At 39.1% G+C, this 22,908-nt stretch overlaps 1 protein-coding gene across 9 annotated transcripts in view; it reads right to left on the bottom strand.

The window, feature by feature from the left end:
• The window catches only part of CTNND2 (catenin delta 2), a 646,797-nt gene that overhangs the window by 398,419 nt on the left and 225,470 nt on the right, over positions 1-22,908 (bottom strand). The window lies entirely within an intron of this gene.

Genomic DNA, 22,908 nt, shown 5'->3' with positions numbered 1-22,908 from the left:
CACTCCTCGCTGAATGTTAATACTGCATCAGGAATCGTAGTTAATATTCTCTGCACGTGCTTTTGTTGTACTCCAAAATGTCTTTTTCTTTGTTGTTTATAGATAACACTATTAAAAATCACCTAACAGAAATCACCTGGTTTAGATACGCCTACTTCACACAGAGCATTTGCTTGCTCACCTAATAAAATCACTTGTCTGAAAAGAGACTGTAGATTAACTTTCTAAGAGTTGTTATTCAAATCCTGGCCTTGTTTGAGTGAAATAATACACTTACTGCAGAAAGGATTGCAACAGAAATATTATCGAAGTTTTGAAGAACATAAAATTAAAGTGCTATAGAATCTGCTACATGACCATGCTTATACCTAAGCACATAAGCACTAAGAATTTTTGATAGCATGAAATAAAACAAAACCAAACATAACAGTTTACTTTCAAAACAAAAGCTTTAACAGCTGTTCTATTCCACAGCCTTTTTAAGTTACTTTATTCTATCACGGCAATGCTACCAATGCAGACTTTGAAGCTTAGCTTATGGCTTCAGCCATCCTCCTTCATTTCCTGTCCCAGCTGAGGTAGGCCAGACACGTTCTTGTCCATGGCCTAAGAGAAGGCACTTTTTTTTTTTTTTCACCTGCATCATCTTTTTCTTTCCTGCTATCTGCATTGTATAACTTCTCATATATTTTATGTGCTTCATATTCCTTCAGTTAATCACTCCACTGACTACTTTCCAGACACTTCTGTATCTTCCCAAAACCTTTATGCCACAAGAAAAAAAAATGTTCTGAAAACAAATTATTCATGAATCTGTTCTTCAAAACACACCTTTCTGTATTTGATGACCATCATTTATCTTTCTTTTTTACTCCTTTCTCTTCTCTTCTGCATTCCCTCTCTCTCTCATTTCCTAGCATACTTCATGACTCAGCCTCCACTAATCTCCTTCAGTCCTACTATATGAGTTCCTATTCTAGCAAATTCCCTAAAATTACAGGTTTAGGCAGGCTTTTTCTCCAAACAATTAGTCCCTTATTGAGGGAATACTTCTCTTCTTGAGATGTATAAATCCATGTTTTCTGCTTTTACTGTCCACAATATTTAAGTCCTGCCCTGCAGAGATGAATGGAAAAGGACAGTTGTGATTACAACCCTTCTTAAACAGGAAGCAGAGAGGTGCTGGATCACTTACGGAAAAAAATAACCTTGGGTTCCTAGAGCATGAAAGTGGCTGGAACAGGTAATCAGTAACTTCATTACTAGCTTGCTTCAATGGCTGCTATTTCTTACTTCATCGTCTTCTATCAGGTGACATCAGAAGTTACCAAGGGAAGGAAGGAGATGAAGGTGGGGGGAATGAGGATGTGTGAGGGGGCAGATCCACACAACTATCCCCATCCCTTATTTTCAACATTCAATATAACAAAAAATTGTGTTAGGTATTCCCTCATGTGATGCCCAACGTGCAGGTCCACAGGGTTGCCTCAGGAGTGAAAGAAGAAAAGGACTCAAGTAAGAGTAGGGAGAATCTGCTATTCCTTTTTATCAAGAATCTGTTAGAAGAAAAAAAAATTAATAAGCTTCCTCCTCTTTGTATGAGAAGCAGTTAGAGTGACTAATATTTGAATAAATCCATATGTTTAGATTTCAAGCAGCTGTCACAGTGCAAGAAGACAGAAACTAGAAACAGTATTTGCTTACATTTTATAAAAATAACCACTGAACCTGACTCCATCATTTGTCTTACTTGTTCTGTTTACAATCATTTTCACCAGTTCACGCCATGTTGTGTTATCATCACAACCTTCTATTATTCATTGGAATCAAGCTGATCTGAACATCAAATTTAAAAACAAATTCCTACCCGCTGATCATGCAAATCTGTTGTCAAGACAATCGCAGAATACAATGGACCTACAATGCAACATCAACACTGATCTAAGTAATGCCACATCAAATGCAGCCTCATAGACTGCAAAGGCCAACGATGCCAATGCACAGTGCACATGCAAAGACAACGCAACGCTGAAGTGACCAGTCTGACAGTCCTTAGCACTTAGCAACAGAGAAAGTGTGGGAGTGTGAAGCCAACAGAAAGATTAGACATCATGATGAGAGTAATCGAGAGAAATCACTCAAGAGAGCAGCTTGGAAAGGGAGGAACTTCATAACAACTTCATCAAATTGTACTGAAGTGCTAAAAAGAGTACCTATCTGCTAGGGCATGAAACAATTTGTATTTAAAAGTCGTAGTTGTCCACTATCAACATTTTTTGGGGAAAAAAATATTAATTAGTCTATAAAGGGCAACTGGACAGGTTTCCTTTTTCAGTATGGGACTTCTATTCCATCTACCCTCTACAGCCACTAAAGCATCAAGCAGTAAATAAGACTTGAGACAAACCATGTGTCTAGCAGTGGTCCAGAAAACTGAACAGGACTGACTGAAAGTTTCTCATTTGTATCTGCTGAGTGGCTTGTACTGACTCATTTGCATGTCAGGAGCAGTAAAACAGCTCCAAAGAAATGTGGCTGATACCTAGAGCTGATCTCGCCTTACTCTGCCCTTTGCAATCTTAAAAGTAATCCTTCAGTCCTCTCACAGACAGATGTGTATTGAGGCTGAACAAAAGGCACAAAAAAATTAGCAGAGATGGTAAAAAACAGCTGAAAAAAAAATAATTTAAACATAATTTAATCTAAATTTAGGCTGACCAGCCTTGTGAATTTATTGAATTCCTAAGAATCTTAGTTTCGCAACAGTAAAAGAGAAAAATTGTCTCACTTTTGACGGTAAACAAGCTACATAAAACCACATTGGTGCACTGACAGTCATTTAAATCTTCGAATACAGACAAATAACAGTACTGAGGAAAGGTTGGGAATCCCTGGTGAGATGAATAGAGAAAGCTTGGTTACAGCTAAACAAAAGAAATGCTCTTGTGGACTGAAGTCTCTTATAGAAATATCTTAGGAAACACAGAACTTCCTAAGGTACATAGGATGTGAAAATGTACAACACTCTCTACCTTGTCTTAATATATTCAACAAGAAAAGTTGTACCTCAATGTCACAAGCAGTCTGTGTATATTGCTATGCATATCCTACGGCATCATGCATACTTCCATACACTGCACATCTATAAACTCCCAATAAAGCCATTACTTAGCATTGTGGTGGCAACAAACCCTTCCTAACATATCATACTGGAAACACATGAGCAGCTGTATGCAAGGTACCTACTTCCGGTGGAAAACAGCAAAATCTAGAAAAGTTTAACTTGTTGGAAGTCCTGGAACAGCATTCAGACATGAACGAGACCTGATAGCCCACCCTACATCTGGAAGGAAAACAGAAAATCTTGATGCTTTCAAGAACGATTAAAAACATCACTGGCAATGCCCCTATCGATCTGACACTGAATGTTGTTCAGAAGCTCCAAAATTGGGCTTTAGAATGTACCATTCAGTCATTCTAGCTTCTCTACTTTCTCTGTTATTAGACTGTGTTTTCACTTGTACTGTTCTTATTCTTTTCCACTGAAGCATTTCATTCTTCTCCATTTAATAAAATTAGGGTGTGGGTAACTGCCCAGAACAAGGCAATAATTAGATGAACAGAATGGTGCAAAATTCCAATAACTCTGCAGTAAACACTTCGCAGGATCTTAACAGAGGCATAAAAAGTTAAGATTCAAAAAAAAAAAAAAAAAGTCTTGCTAATAGCTATGAATGTACCTGTATGAAACTTCAAGTTTCCAGGTGACATCAATTTGGAGGAAGCAATTCATACATTGAAGGGCAGGACTGCCATTCCGACAGACCTTGAGAAGCTGCAGAAATAGACCAACAGGAACATCATGAAGTTCAAGAAAGAAAAAATGGAAAGTCCTGAACGTCATGAAATTCCAAAGAGGAAAAATGAGAAGTCCTGCATGAAGGCTGGACTAATCCCATATAATCAGGATAGCATCTACGCAAAAAGGATGTGGAAGTCTAGTGGACAAGAACTTGCAGGTCAGCAATGCATTCCTGTGGTGATGATGGCCAACAATATACTTTGCTGTGCTACCAAGAGAACTGGCAGCAGGATAGGGAAGTAATTATCCCTCTCTGTTTGGTACTCATGAAGCTGCATCTTGAGTATAGCCCCTGGTTTGGGGCCAAAAGAACAAGAAACACAAGATTTTAACGACAAAACTTCAGAGGGTCACCAAGATGGTTAGGGGATTGAAGCACACATTGAACAAGGAGAAGCTGAATGATTTATTTATTTATTTATTTAGGCTGGGGAAGAAAAGGTCTCCTGAGGACCTAATTACAGACTTTTACTACTTAATAGGGGACAATAGGGAAGACAGCACCAGACTCTAGTCAGAGGTACATAGCAAATGAATAGATAAAAGGCAGCAGTGACAAGTTGCAATAATGCCTTATATGCAGTCAGAATTTGCAAAACAAAAAGACAAAAAACCGTCAAGGGTGGTTAAGCCCTGGAAGAGGTTGCCTAGACAGGTTGTGGAATCTTTAAATTTACATTCTTGTAGATTTTGAACTGCACATCTGATCCAACACTGAAGTCAGTCCTGCTTGGCGTAGACCTCCGATGGTCTCTTTTAACCGAGACTTCCCAGGATTCTAGAACTGACTAATTCTGGGAATTATTGTTCGAAGACGTGCCAATCTGTATTATGGATTAGAAGAAGAGACCTGCCCAGAATAGATCGGTGACTACCAAACTCTGATCATCAACTTGCTTACATAAAGATACATTTGAGTTGACACAAGTGCTAGCATTTTATCAGCCAGAATCTGCATTTCTCTAGTTCATGCACTCACCTACGTGAGAGCTTTTACAATCACATACTTATCTACAGGAGACTAGCATGGCAATTCCCAATATAGGCTGGTTTTCGTATGGATTGTTTATGAAGTCAAGAACAATTTTAGATGATCATGTTTAAATATACACTATTTCTTCCTTTTCATGTAAGATTACTTCAGAGAAATCCTTTTCATGCCTTTAAAAACTTTTACAGAAATCAGACCCCATTTTATTTTATATTTTTAGGATTCTGATACAAATGAGGTCACAATTACATTCAGTTGCATGTTTCAGCTCTCCAGGCACACTGCCCTGGTTCCTCTTTGAGTTACAGGCAAGCCTTGCTCTCTGAAGGCATACTGCCCAATTGCCTGGACTTCTGTTCCTAGCAAAATTACATTATTTCTTCTCCAGCACAATCACCAAAGTTATTCAAATTATCTTTTTTTTTCTTTTTCTTTTTTGTTTTTGTTACAATTACCCAGTCCTTTTTAATTCCATTTTTCCTCCTGTTTTGTATTCAGCTGCCATCTTCTAGCTCTCTCCTTTTTTTTTTTCCTTCTCACTAGTTTTCACATCCCTTGCCAACACACACAATGGTTTATCATGCACCGTGATTGCTGTGGTATTCCACTTCCTCTCAGGCAAACTACTTCAGTCCCCAAAGTAACGAAATGTAAGCAAAAGCCTTGGAGTGTTAGGACAGGATTAGAACTACTAAGAGCTGTCTTATCTCATATGTTGGCTACTACTCCTTTCGGAGTAGCAATGTAAAGAGGATGTAAGATAAATTGACTTTCTAACTCACTTTGACTTGCTTTAGGGCTTATAAAGTGTAAAGTTCAAGGTGGTAGCAAAACAAAACCTCTGAGACACTGGATATTCTCCAAGGAGAGCGAGAGAAACCGGGCTGGAGTTAAGTAACAGATCTTGACTCTTCAGTATTAAATTGGCCTGAAATTGTAATCCCGGTTTACTCCTCAGCTGTCAAAGATTTACTAAATCTATGTTGAAAATAATAACGTGTTAAAAAATCCTTTTATGGTGGCAGTTTTTGGGGCCCAGTTTTGCATGTTCAGGAAATCTAGTACATCAGACAGAACTGTGGACTGATGCCTTTTACCTTGATCTTCTGATACATATCTGTAGGGTATTTCTGTTCTGAAAAGAGTAACGTCCTGTTATAGCTGGAAGATGTTTATGATGATGTAAAGATTATTTGTATGGTTTAAAGATATAAAAAGCTAAGAAAGTGAAACAATGTGGTTTCATAAAGTGAAACTTCTAAAAATGATGTAGACATCGAAGCACTAAGAGAACACTCTTTGATTGTGACAACACACTCAGGTTCCACTTTTCTTTCTTCTCTGATCTATGGTCTGCTGTGCATTATGCCGAGATGCTAGTGATACCTACAGAGGTATCAGTATACCCACCAACATATGTGCATACTAAAGCCACACAACTCTTTGCATGCAATGTTTCTGTCAACGTTTATAAATTCAAAGTCTTCTCCAGCATCTCACTCATGGGGTTATCCAGTTCTCCATTTATACATCTCTTACTAGGCTTCCCTTCCAGAGTTTTGAAGTTACATGTCATCCTAGGCATTGCATGCAGATGAAGAGTAAGCATTTCAAATCCTGTCCACAATGGTCTTAAGGAATTAGAGATGTCTGGTCGCTTCCTCTTCTCCTGCTTCCAGTGAAGAAATTATTCAGGTGAACAATCTTCTCTCTTGTTTTTACTTGTCTTGTACGAGACTGATTTCTCAATCAATACATAGACAGTCATTGTAGTACATCCAAGAACAGACTGCGTAATTCGCAATTATCATTGAATGTTTGAATTAATCAGGATTGTAGATATGAATATTGTCATGAGTAGCTATTAAAGAACTAGTTATTAATATGTTGGTCAGAGATTCAGAAATTATATAACAAAGCAAAACAGGCTAGTTATTTTTTAGAATAACACTGTATGCAACCTAATGTCTACAAGATTTTGCTCCTCTTTTCTTCCAGCTAATAACACAGAAGCTTGATTTTCTGCATACTTGCAGGACTCAGTTTGCTACACTTACTAAATGTGGCTGGACTTTCAAACAAATAGAGAATTATAATGAAACTGATTTTAATGATTTTTTAAACAACAACAAAAGTCTAGTATTCTAGCAGACAGTACATTGATTAGTCAAATAAATTACATATTTCTACTACTCTGAAGTAGTAAAGAAAAAAAGAGAGAGTCTTTCAAACAGCACTGGCTAAAAAGTTGAGCTTAAGGACTGCAAGCCCTCAAGATTTGCTCGTTTTCTCTCACAGATGATTCTGTGGCAGTAGCATTTAAATTTGATAGTCCAAAATATGCTTCTGAATTTTTCCTCTTTCATTACTTCTGCCATTAAAAATATAAAAGGATGAGAACTAGTACAATAATTAGACAATTCATACCTTTTCTGGCTACCCTGCAGAAATACCATGCATTAAGGTAATTCCCAACAGATTCATATTGTTTCTTATGAAAGAGAAAAGCAATTAGTAATGAAAATGTTAGTTTTAAAAAGGTAACATTATGATCTTAATGTGGTATGAATAGGCTCATCATTTGAACAAAGTAAAAAGGTTTTCATAATGAAATTACAGTCTAAAAATTACCTGTTTGAAAACAAGAAGGTAAGGAACACACAGTTCAGGATAACACTTGTAGTATGGACAAAGATAATTTATTTAATTTGATTCTAAGGTCTTTATCTAATTGAATGAAAATAACTTGTATGGATTGACATTACAAAAACACAGTATGGAATCTGCAGTACTGGCTGTCTAGTAACACAGAGACATTTTCAAAGAGGTTAGAGAGGAAAGGAAGGTACAAAATTAATAGTTCTAGGAGTCTTCTACTATCTCTATGGTTTGTACAGTCCACCAGAAGGGTGACAGCAAGACATGGAACAGAGACTGAATTTTGGATCCCAGCATAGGGAGTGCTCAGGATGCCCACAAGAAAAGACCAAATTCTTGCCATAGTCTCAAACAGTGCACAAAAGATGGTTTGAAACCTTGCAGCTGAGTTGTTCTTTAACAGTGATCATTGTGTGATCAGATCTAACTTCCCCACCAAAGCCAGAAAATCAACCAGTTATAAGGCACATAAAGAGAGAAAACACATAACAGCAACAAAGTCAAGCATTTGCTAAGAGTTAAGTCCTCACAGGCAGCATGATACAGTATCCTTAACAACACCATATTGGAAACACATGCAGGACCAACATAGGAGTCAAGAAAAGCTTAAGACAACAAAAAGAAGCTAGCACAGTGAAACAGGAAGGCAAAGGAAGTCAATGGAAACAAAAAGTCTCCTTCTGAAAGCTGAAATCATATTCTTCCTAAGTGACCGTAAATACTGACAGATTAAACATAAAACCACAAAACAGTACAATATGGTTTTGAGTGGCAAATATCCAAAGGCATCAAAGCTAACAGCAAATCCTCCTTCAAATGCATCAGGAGCAAAAAGCTGCCTGGGGACTCTGTAGGGCCACTGGGTGATCAGGATACAAAAGGGTTCACAGAAGAGAAACTAAGTGATTCCTTCAGAAAGGTTTGTGCTAATTCATGGGAAATTCCCATGGTAAGAACTCACTGAGGGAGCCTTATGACAGAATCTGTCAGAAAATGAAGTGACTTCAGAATAGGTTCATGAAACACAGTGACAAAATAAACAGTACCATCTGATCTTCCAGTTTATTTCCTCAGGAGTTCTGAAGGAACTAAAAACTTGCATCGCTTAAAACTGAGGCAGTACCTGAGAACTGAAAGACACTGAATTCGGTGGCAGTTTCCAGGGAGATTTGATTTGTACCAGGCAAATAAGAAGGGCCTGTTGGCATGGAACAGAATTAGCGGACACCGTGAAAAACATGAACTACTTATCCAAATGGCTTCTGTATGGCAAAGTACTTTCTTAAGCAGGAGATGAAGAGCAGTAATAAAGGGTAAACTCTCACAGATGAATGTGTCCACCAGTGAAGTTCTCTTTCAACATTGATTAATACACATACAACTGACTTGAAACAAGGGAACAAGAGGGTGACCATGTTTGCCAATTATACAGAAGCATGTATGCCAGTAAGGTTGATTACATAAAGTTTGAGAAGGATCTTTTCACAGTCTGAAGAAACAGGATACAAAATGGGAGATGAAGTTACAGAAGGTGATCCTCAAGGAACAAAAACAATCTTAACTTCACATGCTCTTCACAGGCCCTTCAACTGCCTCAAAATGGCTTCCATGAGTTGCATTATTTTCCCCAGAAACATAATGCTGACTAGGTCTGTGGTTTCCTGGATCTTCCTCTCTGGCCTTTTTGCAGAGAGGTATAATATTTTTTGTTTTCCATATATATGGGATTTCCCCTGAATTCCATGATCCTTCAAAGATGTTAAGGATTGCTTTTGTGATGATATCAGCCAACTATCTCAGCACCCTCAGATACATCTTCCCATGTCCCACAAAGTTGTACTTGTCTGGTTTGTACAGATGGTTCCTCACTTGACCCTTCTCTACTGTCTCTGTATGGCTATTTGTCATTGCTTCTTAACTGAGTTTTGGGGCCTGGCATTACTTGTAAAGAAGGCCAGGTACCTCAGCCGTGTCTGTGCCATTTTTAACTAACCTGCTGGCCCTATTCATCATCAGGCCCACATCTTTCTTGTACGTCTGCTTCCAGCTAACATACCTGCGGGAACTTGTACACTATTCTTGTTATCTCTTGCCAATTTGAGCTTCAGCTGAGCTTTTGCCTTCCTAATTGCACCTCTGCACATTGAAGCAGTATTTCTATATTCCTCTTTTTGGGAGTCTGCTCCATTTTGCACTGCTCTAGTGCTTCTTTCTCCATTTGAACTCTCTGTAGCTCACTTTTTTCCAGCTGAGTTCTTTTTATGCTTGCTCCTTTTCCTTCATAAGAGGTTAGACCTGCTCTTGTGCTTCAAGAAGCAGCTATAGAAGAAAATCAGGACTCCAGACACTTAAACTTTCCCACTGTGTTCCTGTAATTCCAATGACATTGTAACTATGACCCCACAAGGAACTCCATTTCTTCTGTTTTGTTCTCCAGAGTGTGAGGACTGGTGCACAGGCACTTGAGATGATGTCCCATCTGCTCCTTGCCTCCAAGGAGAGCGTCGTAGCCTCCCCTCTCACTCTGCTCCATATGTGCTTTCATATTGTCCCCTCTGGCCTTGCTTGTCTCCAATTCTTTAACCCTAGCTTCAAGTCCAATTTATTGTTAGAGAGAATTGACAAAGATGTCCTTGCACCTGTTTGATAAGTGGATCTCTTCTCCCCACCGTAGCTCACAATCTTTGGAGAGTGTCACTTGATTATGGAAGCTCAAATACTGTCAATGACACCAGCCACACAGGTAGGTGTTGACCTAAATGATAAGTCCACTTCTGCCTGCATCCTTCCCTGGCAAAACTGAGTAGAAAAATCCGAGAACCTGTCTCCTTGACTTCAACCTCAAGGTCTCTGCAGTCTTGCTTAACTTTTTCCAGGTCACACTTCACAATATTATTGGTGCCCACCTGGAAGGGCAGCAAGTCTTTGGGCTTGATGAGTCTTGTTAGGATTCTTGATGGAAGCAGCCAACATCCCTTGACTGTGTGTCAAGTCACCAGATGCACACCAGTTTCCCACAGAAAGGACTCTCCTGCTGATGATACTCACTATTGTCTCTTCCAGAGGAATGTATTCATCCTTCCATTCTATTGCCAAGACCCTGCATCTGTTCTTCAGCTCATTTTTTTTTAGATGAGAGGGGAGCTGCTGTCTTGCTGCCACAGGTCTCAAGCTTCCAGGGTGCCTTGTTCTGCTATTCTTTCCGTATTTAAGTTTGCTTCTGATCTTCTGCTTTCTGCACAGAGGCCTCAGATATTGCCCCTGGTACGTTGCTGCTGAAATCTTCTTTATTTCCTGCTCAGTCACCCTACTGAAACATAACTTACCTGCACTGCCTGCAGTTCCTACGCCTGCCAGCTCCACGGTCCATCAGGGCACGTGCTCCAGAGGCGAAGCCCCTGTCCTGACCCCAGCCCAGTGAAGAGCAGCAGGCCCTCCCTGCTGTCACTTACCCAAGTGTCTGCATCCCCCCTCTCAGGAGCTCTGGCTGGGTCAATGCCTCTGTCATTGTAGGAACAGCCTATGGTCAGCAGCGTCATGTCACCACCATTTGATCACCAGCTTTACTACCAGAATGTTATGCCACTGAACAAGTGTGCTAGAATCTAGAAAACTCTGAAGTTCTGCTCTTTTCATGTCAGAAATGACGTGGCAGAACTGAAAAGAAGAAGGGCTGCAATGATGATTAAAGGTATGAAATGGATTTTCTGCCAGGAAAAACAGAGATGTGGTGCTTCCATCTGGAAAAGAAACAGCTTAGGGAGGATATGACCGAGGTCTACAAAACCCTATATGGCATGTTCATTAGCTCTTCCAAACCAGAAAGTAGGGCATATCAAATGAATAAGAGGCAGGCTTGGAAACAGGTGAAAGAGGCTGGTTCTTTACCTAAAAGACATGTTTATTGATGTTTACTAAACACACAATGAATTTACTGGGTTGTCGAAATATGAAAACAGGCAGATTTTTATTATTACATTGTAGTATCATGTATTCTTTCCTTCTTCTTACTCTTCCTTCCGCATAAGCATATGGTCACTGGCAAAGTCAAATTGTCTGACCATGGACAGCTGTTCTCATTAGTGAAACATACATTTATTGCCACAAAACAGAAACCAGAAAACATAATCAATCACATATATATATATATATATATACACACATATACATATTCATCCACGAAACATCCAGACTCGGAATCTGGACCATTCCTCCAGTATAACACAAAATATTTTTAATGAACAGCCAAACAAAAGCCTTGCAGTATTCATTCCATGGAAAATGCGACACAAGACTTTGATGCACTGTAGTGGATCTGTGGCTATGATTCTGGGAGATCAGACAAAAATGACACTTCCAGAAGTATCAGTCCTCACTAAAATAATGAAGCTGCATTCACAACAACAGTGATTACAGACTCTTGGTTCTAACACTAGTCATCAGCCACTGAAACATCAGTAGATGAAAATGGACAGAAGCATCTCTACAGGGATGTTCCTTACAACAGAGATACCAGATTTATAGCTACAGTACAATTACAAAACAAGAGCGTCATAGGAATCATTGGTATTGATCATCAAAATAGGAAGAAAAGAATTCAAATCAATGAAATCAACTTGTTCCATAACTGCAATCAGGGTATTTCATTGACATTGCTGTTGAAGTCACCTGAAATTTAACTCATTATTACAGCAAAGACAACAATCAAAACTGGATCTAACCCTGCATGATGAATGTAGAAGCCTTATTCTGTCAACATCGTTATCTCCAACTATTCCGTGCAAGACCAAGTACATATAATGCATATCATTATAGCCCCAGGCCATGAGCGCAGAGCAAGAAGATAGGAATTCATGCTCCCTTTTCAGAACAGACTGGTTTTTGGTATCAGAGTTGCTGAAGAAAGGCAAAGTAGAAAACAAAACAAAACAAAAAACAACAACAACAACAAACAACGAAACAAGCCAGACCACACTGAATTTTAAACTCAGCACCTCAAGCTAATACAATGGCAGGAAGGGGTGTGGGGGCATAAGAACTGATTTCCAGCCACAGTTTCCAAGCTATGGTTACTCTTCTCTCCGTCACCTCCCATCTTAAATCTGCCTCCCCTGACTGCGGTGGGAACGGGGGCTCAGCGAAACGCACGCTCCCTGCTCCCTAGACCTGGCAGCGCCTGAATGCCACACACGCTCCCTCTGCCACGACCGCAGGCACCGTCTCCATGGCAGCGTGAGGAAAACCGCTCCTGCCACGAACCGAGGCCGCGCCTGGGACCTCGCTCTTATTTCACGTGTACAGATGAAGCTTGACATTTCTGAATGATCTTGGCTAGCTTAAGCTGTGAACCTGGAATGACAATGTACGCTTGCACAGCCTATCAAGGACACGAGATTACTCTGGCCAGTTGCAAACACCAGTCAAGCCACCTGCTCGCACACCACAAGTCAGTATATCTCAGCACCACACCAGGCCCTAATCACGCACAATAGACATCTCTGCAGCATCACAGAAGGGTTGAGGTTGGAAGGGACCTCTGATGGTCATCTGGTCCAAGTCCCATGCCCAGAGAGGGCCACCTAGAGCAGGCAGCCCAGGACCACACCAAGACGGCTTTTGAAGACCTCTAAGGTGGAGGTAGACTCCATCACCTGTCTCAACAACCTATGCCAGTCACCCGCAAAGGACAGAAATGCGTTCTGATGTTCAGAGGGAGCCCTGTGGCCCCATCACAGCTGCAGCAGAAGGGAAGAATCACCTCCCTCGGCCTGCTGGCAACACTCCTCCTAATGCAGCCCTGGAGGCCACCGGCCTCTTTTGTTGCAAGGGCACACTGCTGGCTCCTGTTCAACCTGGCACCCACCAGGACCCCCTGGTCCTTTTCTGCAAAGCCGCTTTCCAACTGGTTAGCCACCAGCATGTCCTGGTGCCTGGGATTAAATGGTGCACCCCTGTTTGCAACAAGACCTACCAAGGTTACTAAGGGAAATATCATCTCAGGAGCAGAAAACATTGACTAGCCTTTCCAGAGGAGTCTCTGCAGTCCAGAATACACAAGTACGAGTGATATTTGCAATGCTAAACTATAAGAATAGAAGAAAGACTGCTTAATTTTCTGGGTCTGCTCTGTTGTCTATTCCTTGCATATTTCAGATTATGTAACCACTTGAGGAGGAAAATGTGAAATCAGACTGATTACTTAGCAAGTGCTGGGAATTTATGAAGTGATTTAGTCTTTGGCATAAAAAGGAAGCCTAAATATTTAGTGCACTGAAGTCACGGTTTTAAGCCAAATTTCATCTCTACCAAAACTTGTATTATTATTATTGTGTTGGTTTCCCACTCCTAAAGCTTGATTTTTATTCAGTAAAGACTGATTTTTCTTATTACATGGCTGGCAAAGTCTGTATGGTTTCCAAAAGCAAAGTCACTGGCATTAGAATGAAAGAAATAATTTAATGGGATGCACTGACTGTACTTACTACACTCTACTTCATTTCCTCAAACAAGAGGCTGCATTGACTGAGAGAGACACTTCTCTGGCTCATGTCCATTGCACAGCAATGTCAGAAAGAGAGAGAAAGGGAGAAAGCAATACAGCCTTCCCTCCCTTGAATACATCCAAAAAAGTGGGCAGAGACCCCTTTGCAACAGTGTTTCGGGATGCATTTGACAGCTACATTGGAAAATAAAGTGTCTCCAGCTACTTTATCTTTTTTTTTTCCCCCTAAGAGCAAAACCCTCTGCAAGTGTAACACTACTTCAAGGATTTTGAAAAATCTAACTCTTATAAATCAGATCCCTTCCCTTTAAGCAGCTTCATATCCCCATACAGTAGAACAGCTCCTCTCTTCTTCCAGTTCATGCTCAACACAGGGAAGTAGTACAGAGCCCTCAGAATCACTCATCCCAGAAGCATAAGGCAGTCTCTACATTCAAGAGGAACTACGAAAAACTAACCCTATTTCTATTATGGAGTTTGGCAACCTCATTATGAGAACCTGGGGAAGAAGCCTCCTGGAGGCCGTTGAAGTGGGTACCAGTTATTTATTTTTAAACAGAGTTTTAATTTCATTTGCCGAACTTGCAGAGCATCTCTCAATCCAGGAAAACATGCTTTAGTTTACCTGCTATTGAGTTTACAAGCAGTTTTATGTACGTTACTACTCTGGACACATTTTCTACCATTCTCATCACTATGTTTCTCAGGAAAAGAGGACGGCAGGAATCTCTGTAGCAATTGAGTATCCATTGCTCTGAATACAGGACTTAAGTCAAGATAATTCACAACATTTTACCTAGAAAAATACTCCATAATTTGACTCCCAATAAGATGGGGACTACAAAATTACATACAGTGAAAGAAACTTGAGAAGCAGTCATGGGAGAAGTAACACTGGGTTAGAAGGACAAGAACTGTGTGTCCTGAAATATAAATTCAAGTATTTAGAGTTGGGAAAGCTTTAGATAATCAGATACCAAGACATTGTAAATACTCGAAGTGCCAACTTTTAAATGACAACCACCATATGTAAATGATATAATTACAAACATGAACACAAAATGCTTTGTTGAAAACCAGCAGGAGACGTTTTGAACAGTTTAGAAAGAAGAAAAAAATACACTTTAAAAATATTACTGTGTATGTAGAATAATGAGGTCTCCTAATAAATACTGAATCTTATTTACTGAAGTTTTGCTGTGTGATTCAGATGTTAATTTCATGCTGCATTAAAGGAACAACAGATAAAAACCCCTTTAAATGCTCACATCAGCTTTAAAAAAAATACAGTTTGATACAATTTTGAATTAACATTACAAAAAAAAACTGCATTTAGATTTGCAAGCCAAAATGACTTATAATTTTAATAGTTCTGGTAGTGGGAATGGAGAGAGAAGGGCCTGGAAGACACAGGATAATCTACTCATACCTGCAGACTGACAACAGGACCTTTTGATTACAGAATAGCTAGATTCACCACCAGTTTTATTTATACTTAAACAGGCCTGAAGAACAATGATTAATAACTTCATGATCTAAGGATTTCATTAAAAATAATTAAGTATTCTAATATTGTACCGATTGGGTTTGGCCAAAGTTTTATTTTGTTCATTTCAGAATTGACTACATTTCTGGTTCACACACACAATAGGAAACCAAACAAAGGCAAAAATAATTCAGTTAAATAAACCTAAAGGCTTTCAGGCTTTTCTTTTTCCCCCCAAGGATAGGTTTGAAAAGTGAGTAATTTATCTTCTCTCTCTCTCTGTAAAGGTACAAAGTGTCCAGCCTCATTTTCTCACCACTACAATAGCCTTCTAGATACCAAAACCACAAAGCAAGCCTAACGCTTAAATAAGTTTGGAAAGAAAGATAAAAACAAGAGAGCCAAAATAATAACAAAAATTTAAAAAATCAGCAACTGAGACAGTACACTCACTACATGGCTGCTGCTAGAGGTGGACTGTTTTGTAAGATTAGCAGCCTACCATAAAATCCTTCTCCGTAACAGAGTGAATCACAACGTGACAGTAGATAAACTCCATTAGAGTGAATTTAAGCACATGTATCCATGTAGACAGAATATCCCAAACATCTGCCCATGTTTTTTTTCTGTACTTTGTTGATGCTGCTGTCATCTGGACACATTATCCACACGTCCCCTGAAACCATGTATTGCAATTTCCATCAACTGAAATTACACCTGCTGAAGAGGGCAGAACTGATCGACTACAGCTTCTCCTGCTGTTGAGCTCAGACAAGCTGTTCATGAATTCAGCAGATGTTTTAGTAAACTAGGCCAAACTGATCTTTTGAAATCAATTTTCAACTTCACAAAAAATATATAGAAATAAAGAGTAAAAGTCAGTGCTCTTCACAGCTATATGTTTCCTACTAGGGCGTGCTTCAGAATTTCCTCAGGGACCTGCATGAGATGATAACAAAAATATGTAATGAACAGTAATTCCCTAACACGTAGCAGTATTTTTATGACATGACAGAAAGGCATCTGGAAACAGTAGGGGTGGTGCTGATCATCAATAGCGACTGAGCTCCCATTGGAAAGGAGGTCAACCTAGTGCCCGAAAGTTCCTGTAAAGATCACAGCAGATGCAGAAGCACTTTCATTCCCTTCACAGACTACAGATTTCATTTTTTCCAAATTGCCTTCTGAGATGTATTAATTTTTAAAGGGAACAGCATTTTTTCTTAAATAAACTTACTCTGTCATTTAGAAAAAAAAATCAATGAGAAAACATCAAGTCCCTGTGCCATCTCAAAATTGCAGCTGATTTCTTCAAACTAATAAAAAACAAAGCCATTTGGTTAAGCTTTCCAGAAACATTAAAAATAAAAGTTTAAAGGAAGGAAAGTTACACAAGCAGGTTGTGCAACAGCTTGGGGAACATGCCTGTGTCCCAATACAAGTTGCACTGATTTTATGGATAGCATTTCTGTTTTTCAACAGCCAGTATTAATTAGAACTCAGACCAATGTGTTTCCTGTCATACAAACGTAAAAGTAAGGACAGGAGTCCCTGGCAGGACAAACGATTTAAAAACAGATCCATTCAGAATTTGTCCAAACATATATCCAGAGTCTATTTGGAGGTCACATCCAACCAGGCAATTTGTTTGGCTGCCTTATCTTGCATGCAGGCCACAGCCATCCCTGTTGTAATACTTACTAACAAAAGGAGGTTATTTTCAGAAACCAGTGACTGGACACCCTGCCTCTACATTTATCCATGCTCATTTCCATTCTGGGGCAGTATAATGCTGATGCCGAAAACTAAAAGTAAGAATAGGAAACCGTAATAATCACTGCTGCCAGACTTTCCAAGCTGAAGCAATGCAGTAGCCCCAAGTTCTGAACATACTACAGGAAAGAAATGGAATAAAGGGATATTGGCAGTCTAACAATATCGTAGATTTTGAGCATTCAAAATACTGAATTTATTTCTAGCAACCCAGTAACAAATAGTTGGAATCAATATCTGAATTCATTTTTGTTTTAAAAATCTCAATTTCTTTGAAAAAAAGGTTTGCAAATTCAAAAATATACTCTACAAGAAACACTTTAATCTGTATGTATTTACAGACAAAATAAAGCTGTGCTCAAAAAAAGAAAAAAAGCAGGTAATATTTGCATTTGCATTTCTGTTTATGAGCAAACGAGTCTTCGCTTATCCCTAGGAGCAAATTTACTATAGCCATATGTGCAATTTCTAAGCATGTCAACAACTAAAAAAGAACATAGAATTCAGTTAAAAAAACTACTTCTGCTTTTAGATGAACTCATGCAATTCGCATTGAAAAACATACCATATGCTTCAATACATAACACCAGGTAAGAGAAGGACAGCCCTAAGCCAGAGCAGCCTTCGGGAACTTAGCAAGCCTCATTCATAACAAGGTAGGATGGCAGGAGCGAACATGAGTAAAAGCCTAACAGAGGAAAGGAAGTGATGCAGCACTGCCAGAATCACTGACACAGCTGGTTACTCCTGACGCGACATGCTTTATTCCTAGTTTAAAAAAAAAAAAAAAAAAAGTGACAGTAATGTCAAAGAAAATGCTGTTTCTGAAAGTTGTATAAGCCAGAGAAGACAACTCTCACAGTCAGGAGATCCAGTACAAGTAAGACCACCGTGCACTGTGGAAGAAGAGACACCCTTCCAGCTGCTCAAGACTTCCTCAGTGGTCTCATCAACCATGGAAACACTTTGAATATGAGAACACCTAAAACAACCCCAATATAATTATGATAGCTGCCCTGAGGATAGGTTAGTGCTAATATGGTGTATTGGACACATATGCCTTACTTGCTGTCACCTGTTGTGATTACAAGCGACTGTCTCCTTGTCAGTGCTGTATTTCTGAACCTAAACATGGGCTGGATGGTAATCACCACCTACAAACACGTGGCTGTTCGATGACTTTCTTGTTTACATACAATAACAATAGTTCGCAGTCCAAAGCATATGGGATTTGGCTACTAATTCCAGCAGTGAGCATCTTATCCTGTGGAACACTAGCACTCATGTCTTAAGAGAGTGCACCTACAGGAAAGTAGATGACAAACTGAAGCCGTAGCCAAAATCATCCCGCCTGTTTGTTTCTCTCAAATATCACCAAGCATGATTTCCACTGCACCTCAAAGGCTGAGATGTATCACGTCATTTCAGATGCCAAGGGTATAAATATATAATCGCATACTCAGTGGTCTATTGGTGTTTCCAGAATACCAGTACAGGTGACATTTTCTACAAAGGGAGAAATTCACAAACATGGTGCATGGGGTCTGAAGCAGTGCTGTTGTTTGTAAGCAAGTCATCACCCACACGTGGGGAAACTGACATAACTTAAAGATCCTGACACAACAGGCTAACAAAGATGTCCTAAACATGCAAGTCTGGGGAAGGTGCTATAACAGCTTATCCATGAAATGAAATCCTGTAACTTTCAGGTAATGTTTTCAGGTAGTCCTCTGGATAGTGTACTCTTTGAGTGCACAGAAGAACTCCTTCCCAATCTCTTGATCCATCCTACTTTAGTGGAACCTAATATCCAAATGCATACAAGAACACTGGAAAGGTGCTTTGGGTCTCACTCAACACATGATGATGGATCTGTAAGTCTTGCTGCTTGCTTCCTTCCTTCCTTCCGACCATCGATCTCCTGTTAGCATGCTGTTAAAGAGCAGCAGCCTTTCCCTTGGAGTTGGAAGGATTGATCTCTGAGCTAGAAGTCTGAACAAAAAACAGACCCTGAGAACCTTTTAAAGGATCTGCATATTGTTTATCCTCCTTTTCCCTCCCTGAAGTCTAGACTTATCTTTAGGTCCAGCACAGAGCTATGACTACAAAGCAAGTTAACTTCTGGCCTAGTCAGCCACCTGGAAGTGAGCACTTAGCTCCTCAGAACAAAGGAAAGCATGCCTGAGTTAAAGTCCTAAACATACCAGAACTTAGTGACAATATATGACATTCGGCTCCTACAATATTTATTACGCACTACACAGGTTCATATGATAATTTAACATTAAATTAATGATGTAATTTTAAATTACCGTTAAGCACTGTGAAAATAATACACTGTCAAAGTAAAAGGTACTATGAACAAAACTGTTAGGAACAGTGTTTTGTGAAATGTTATTCTTCAAAGGCAACTTGTGGAATGAACACAGCATTACATGCATGTTCCAGATAAAATTCTTATTTAAATGCAGAGCTTATTTTGATATTGTTTATATTTATGTAAATCTGCACAGCATATAAATGTGCATGTGCTGTTAAACAACTGCAAAACTTTATTTAAGAGGGACAGTGGCATTTGAGAAGCCCTGTTACGGGTACACTTTAAAAGAGAAAGTTTTTCTTATTTAAATATTTATTAGAATAAATTGCATGGGGTACCTAGAGCAATAGCAAAATAATAGCTGAAAAGCTAACAAAATAATAGCTATTTCACCTTGGAAATAATATTAGACCAATGGTCTTAAACAAAAAACAAAACAAAAAAAAACCACAAACAACCAACACCACAATAAAACATGGATTGTCTGCACATCAGTAAATGCAGCTATCTGTGGTAATGAGATACTGGAGGTGCATTCTGATCTGCTCTAAAAATGGATGTGAGAAACATCCAGAGTTGAAGCCCTATGACAAAAAGGAATGAAAAATCTATATACTCCATTATGTTACTGAAAATAATTTCCTACCCCTATAACTACAATTTCACTACATTTCATGTTTTGATTGTGAATGCACAGCATCTCTTACAGAAGCTCTATTACTTCTGATGAAAATTACTAGCATTACTGCACCAGAGAATCCAGGCTTAAAGTAAACGGAGTCAAAAAAAGGAAATATGGTTAATGCAACACCTACTCAATACACGTTTTATACTACATATGAGTATGCAAATAGTTAGAATAAAACTGCTCTAAATTATTTTCTATATGTTTGTTCAATTAATTATTAGGAAGAAAAAAAAAAACAACAAACTATTAATCTAATCCTAGCACCACCATATCACTTATTGGGAACGATTTTTCAGGTATCTGTGCTTTGTAAAAATTAAACTAAAATAAGTCAGTCTTTGAAGCGTAATAAACGTTGAGCCCATGCTTTTCTACTGTGACGTCTAACCTCATGACTGTTTAGAAGGAAACAAACTTGATAAGGATGCTGAAAAGTTAGTTAAAATGTTTTTCACAATTTTTATACAAAATATGTTTTTTGTTCTTTTAACCACATCTTCCTAGGTGAACAGCTTCAAGCAATTTATGTAGATAAAGCTGGTGATGTTTCCTCCTCCACAGGTTATGCCAACATGTGATTTCATTCAGTATGCCCAAAGTCACTTAAAGCAGTTGTGCATTTGCTGAAACAACGTTTCACAAGAAGACCTATGACTCCTGAAAGCTCAGGTAAGTCTCTTCCACAGCTGAAGTATACCATACAGCAACCCAGCACAGACCTACCTTCTCTAGGTCAGTTAAGCTGCACTAACTTTAATAGATCTCATTATCTTTTTTTAAAACCATCTGAGAACTTGTTCTGGCTTTTATTGCAAGTCACTGATTTGGTTAGGAAAGAGAAAGCACTGGTAACAAATCAAAAATATATTCTTTAACCCAGCAGCCACAGGTTTCCTCCTTGACGGCACTGAATTTCACATGAGAACCAAGGGACGGTTCCCTCCCAGGCTAATGGCAGGGACTAAACTGACAGAAGCTTTTTTGAAGGACTCACAGGGTAAGTCTGAGCATCAGTTAGGTGGGAAGTTTTCTAAAAACTGTCATAGCCTAGGAGTATTTGGCTGTGCACAAGTAATGGCTTCTAGAATTAGGGAGAGACAAAAAAAAAAATAAGTCACTGGGCAGTGAGAGCTGGAGAAAAGAAGCACAGCCTGAGTACGAGGAGGAGAACTTGCTCCTCACAAAAAACTCACACTGAGCCATTTGTATGCTCAACACTCCATCTGAAATTTGGCCACTGAATTTTTTAGCACATCCAAACCAGATGAGTCAGCTGTGGAGCCAAAGGAAAGCTGCTCTGAAACCAGAGCAGTGCTGATGCATGACACTTCAACCTTGAAGGACAGAAGAAAAAACTTAAGCAATTTTTTTAAATCTCTGCTAGCAGATCTTTTTATTTTTCTGTACTAATTGACAATTTATCATCTCTTGCTGAAGAATTTGAAGTTTTCCAAGTTATAAGTTTCTTGTTTATACACCAACATGTGAGAACAAACAGCTTTAACAGTCCAAAAGAAAAACATTACAAGGTTCATGCTATCACTGGGCCCAGTGATAAAATATTGGCCCATCTAAAGATAAGCCACTAAAGTAACAGTAAAAAACAAAACAAAACAAAAACGTATGTAACACAGCCTCTTCACTTTTATGTTGTTATCTACATTTTAGCCAAAAGTACCCCTTTGATATTATTGATGATGGATGAATTTTCATATCTATGCAAGACAATGTGTTAGATTTTGTCATATCCCTTCAGCACACTTGTAATCTCTGGAACTTCAGAAAAGTTGAAGTTGTACACATTGAAAAGTGAACCCAGCACTGAACCAGGTCAGCTGAGGTAAGAAATCAAGATGGAACTGCCTATTACTGTTGAAACGTTACCAATAAATTCACTCAAAAACAAGAGTGAGGGTACCAAGAGACAGAGGCTAACTCAACCATGTTTTACCTTAGAATTACCACATGGAAACTGAAACACATGAAGATGCAGTGGTTTCACAAGTAAGAGATGAGCACCTGCACAACCAAGGCTGGAATGAGGATGCTTTTGTTTCCTGTGCAGTTTGCTGGGCCACATTGCGGGCTGGAAAAGCAGCCTACCTTTCTCTCACCACAGTACACAGCTAGAAAGCAAACTATGTACTAGAAAGCAAAGACATCTGCCCTCAGTTCCCAAATGAACTATTTGCTACCACTCCAGGCACAAATATCCTTAGACAACACTTGTACAACCCTAGGAGAATGGTTATAGTCAATATAAATCTTTATTACATGATCAAATTATCTTAGCACATGCCACACACACACTCACTGATGATACTATTTAAACAATGCAAGTCTTCTTTTAATGAAGAGAAAAATCAATATTAATCACTATCAGCGAAATGAAGGCCACAGCAAGACAACACACAGTGACATCTTCCTGAGTGCCAGCTGATCATCAAAGGACCTAATGTTATATCCCACAGTTTCAAATATTATCTATTTCACTGCCTGAAGTTTCAGCAGAGGCTGTCATTGAATGCTCATTTCATTCTCTTACAGCCTTTCTTAGCCCAGCAGGGAGAAGCATCCAAACTGTTAGCTTCTCCAACAACTTCTACAGCTGTGGAAGTTGTTCAGCTT

Source organism: Cygnus olor, chromosome 2 (assembly GCF_009769625.2).
Source record: "Cygnus olor isolate bCygOlo1 chromosome 2, bCygOlo1.pri.v2, whole genome shotgun sequence".
Taxonomy (NCBI): domain Eukaryota; kingdom Metazoa; phylum Chordata; class Aves; order Anseriformes; family Anatidae; genus Cygnus; species Cygnus olor.
Note: the sequence above shows the minus strand (reverse complement) of the source record. Positions and strands in the feature narration are given on the sequence as shown.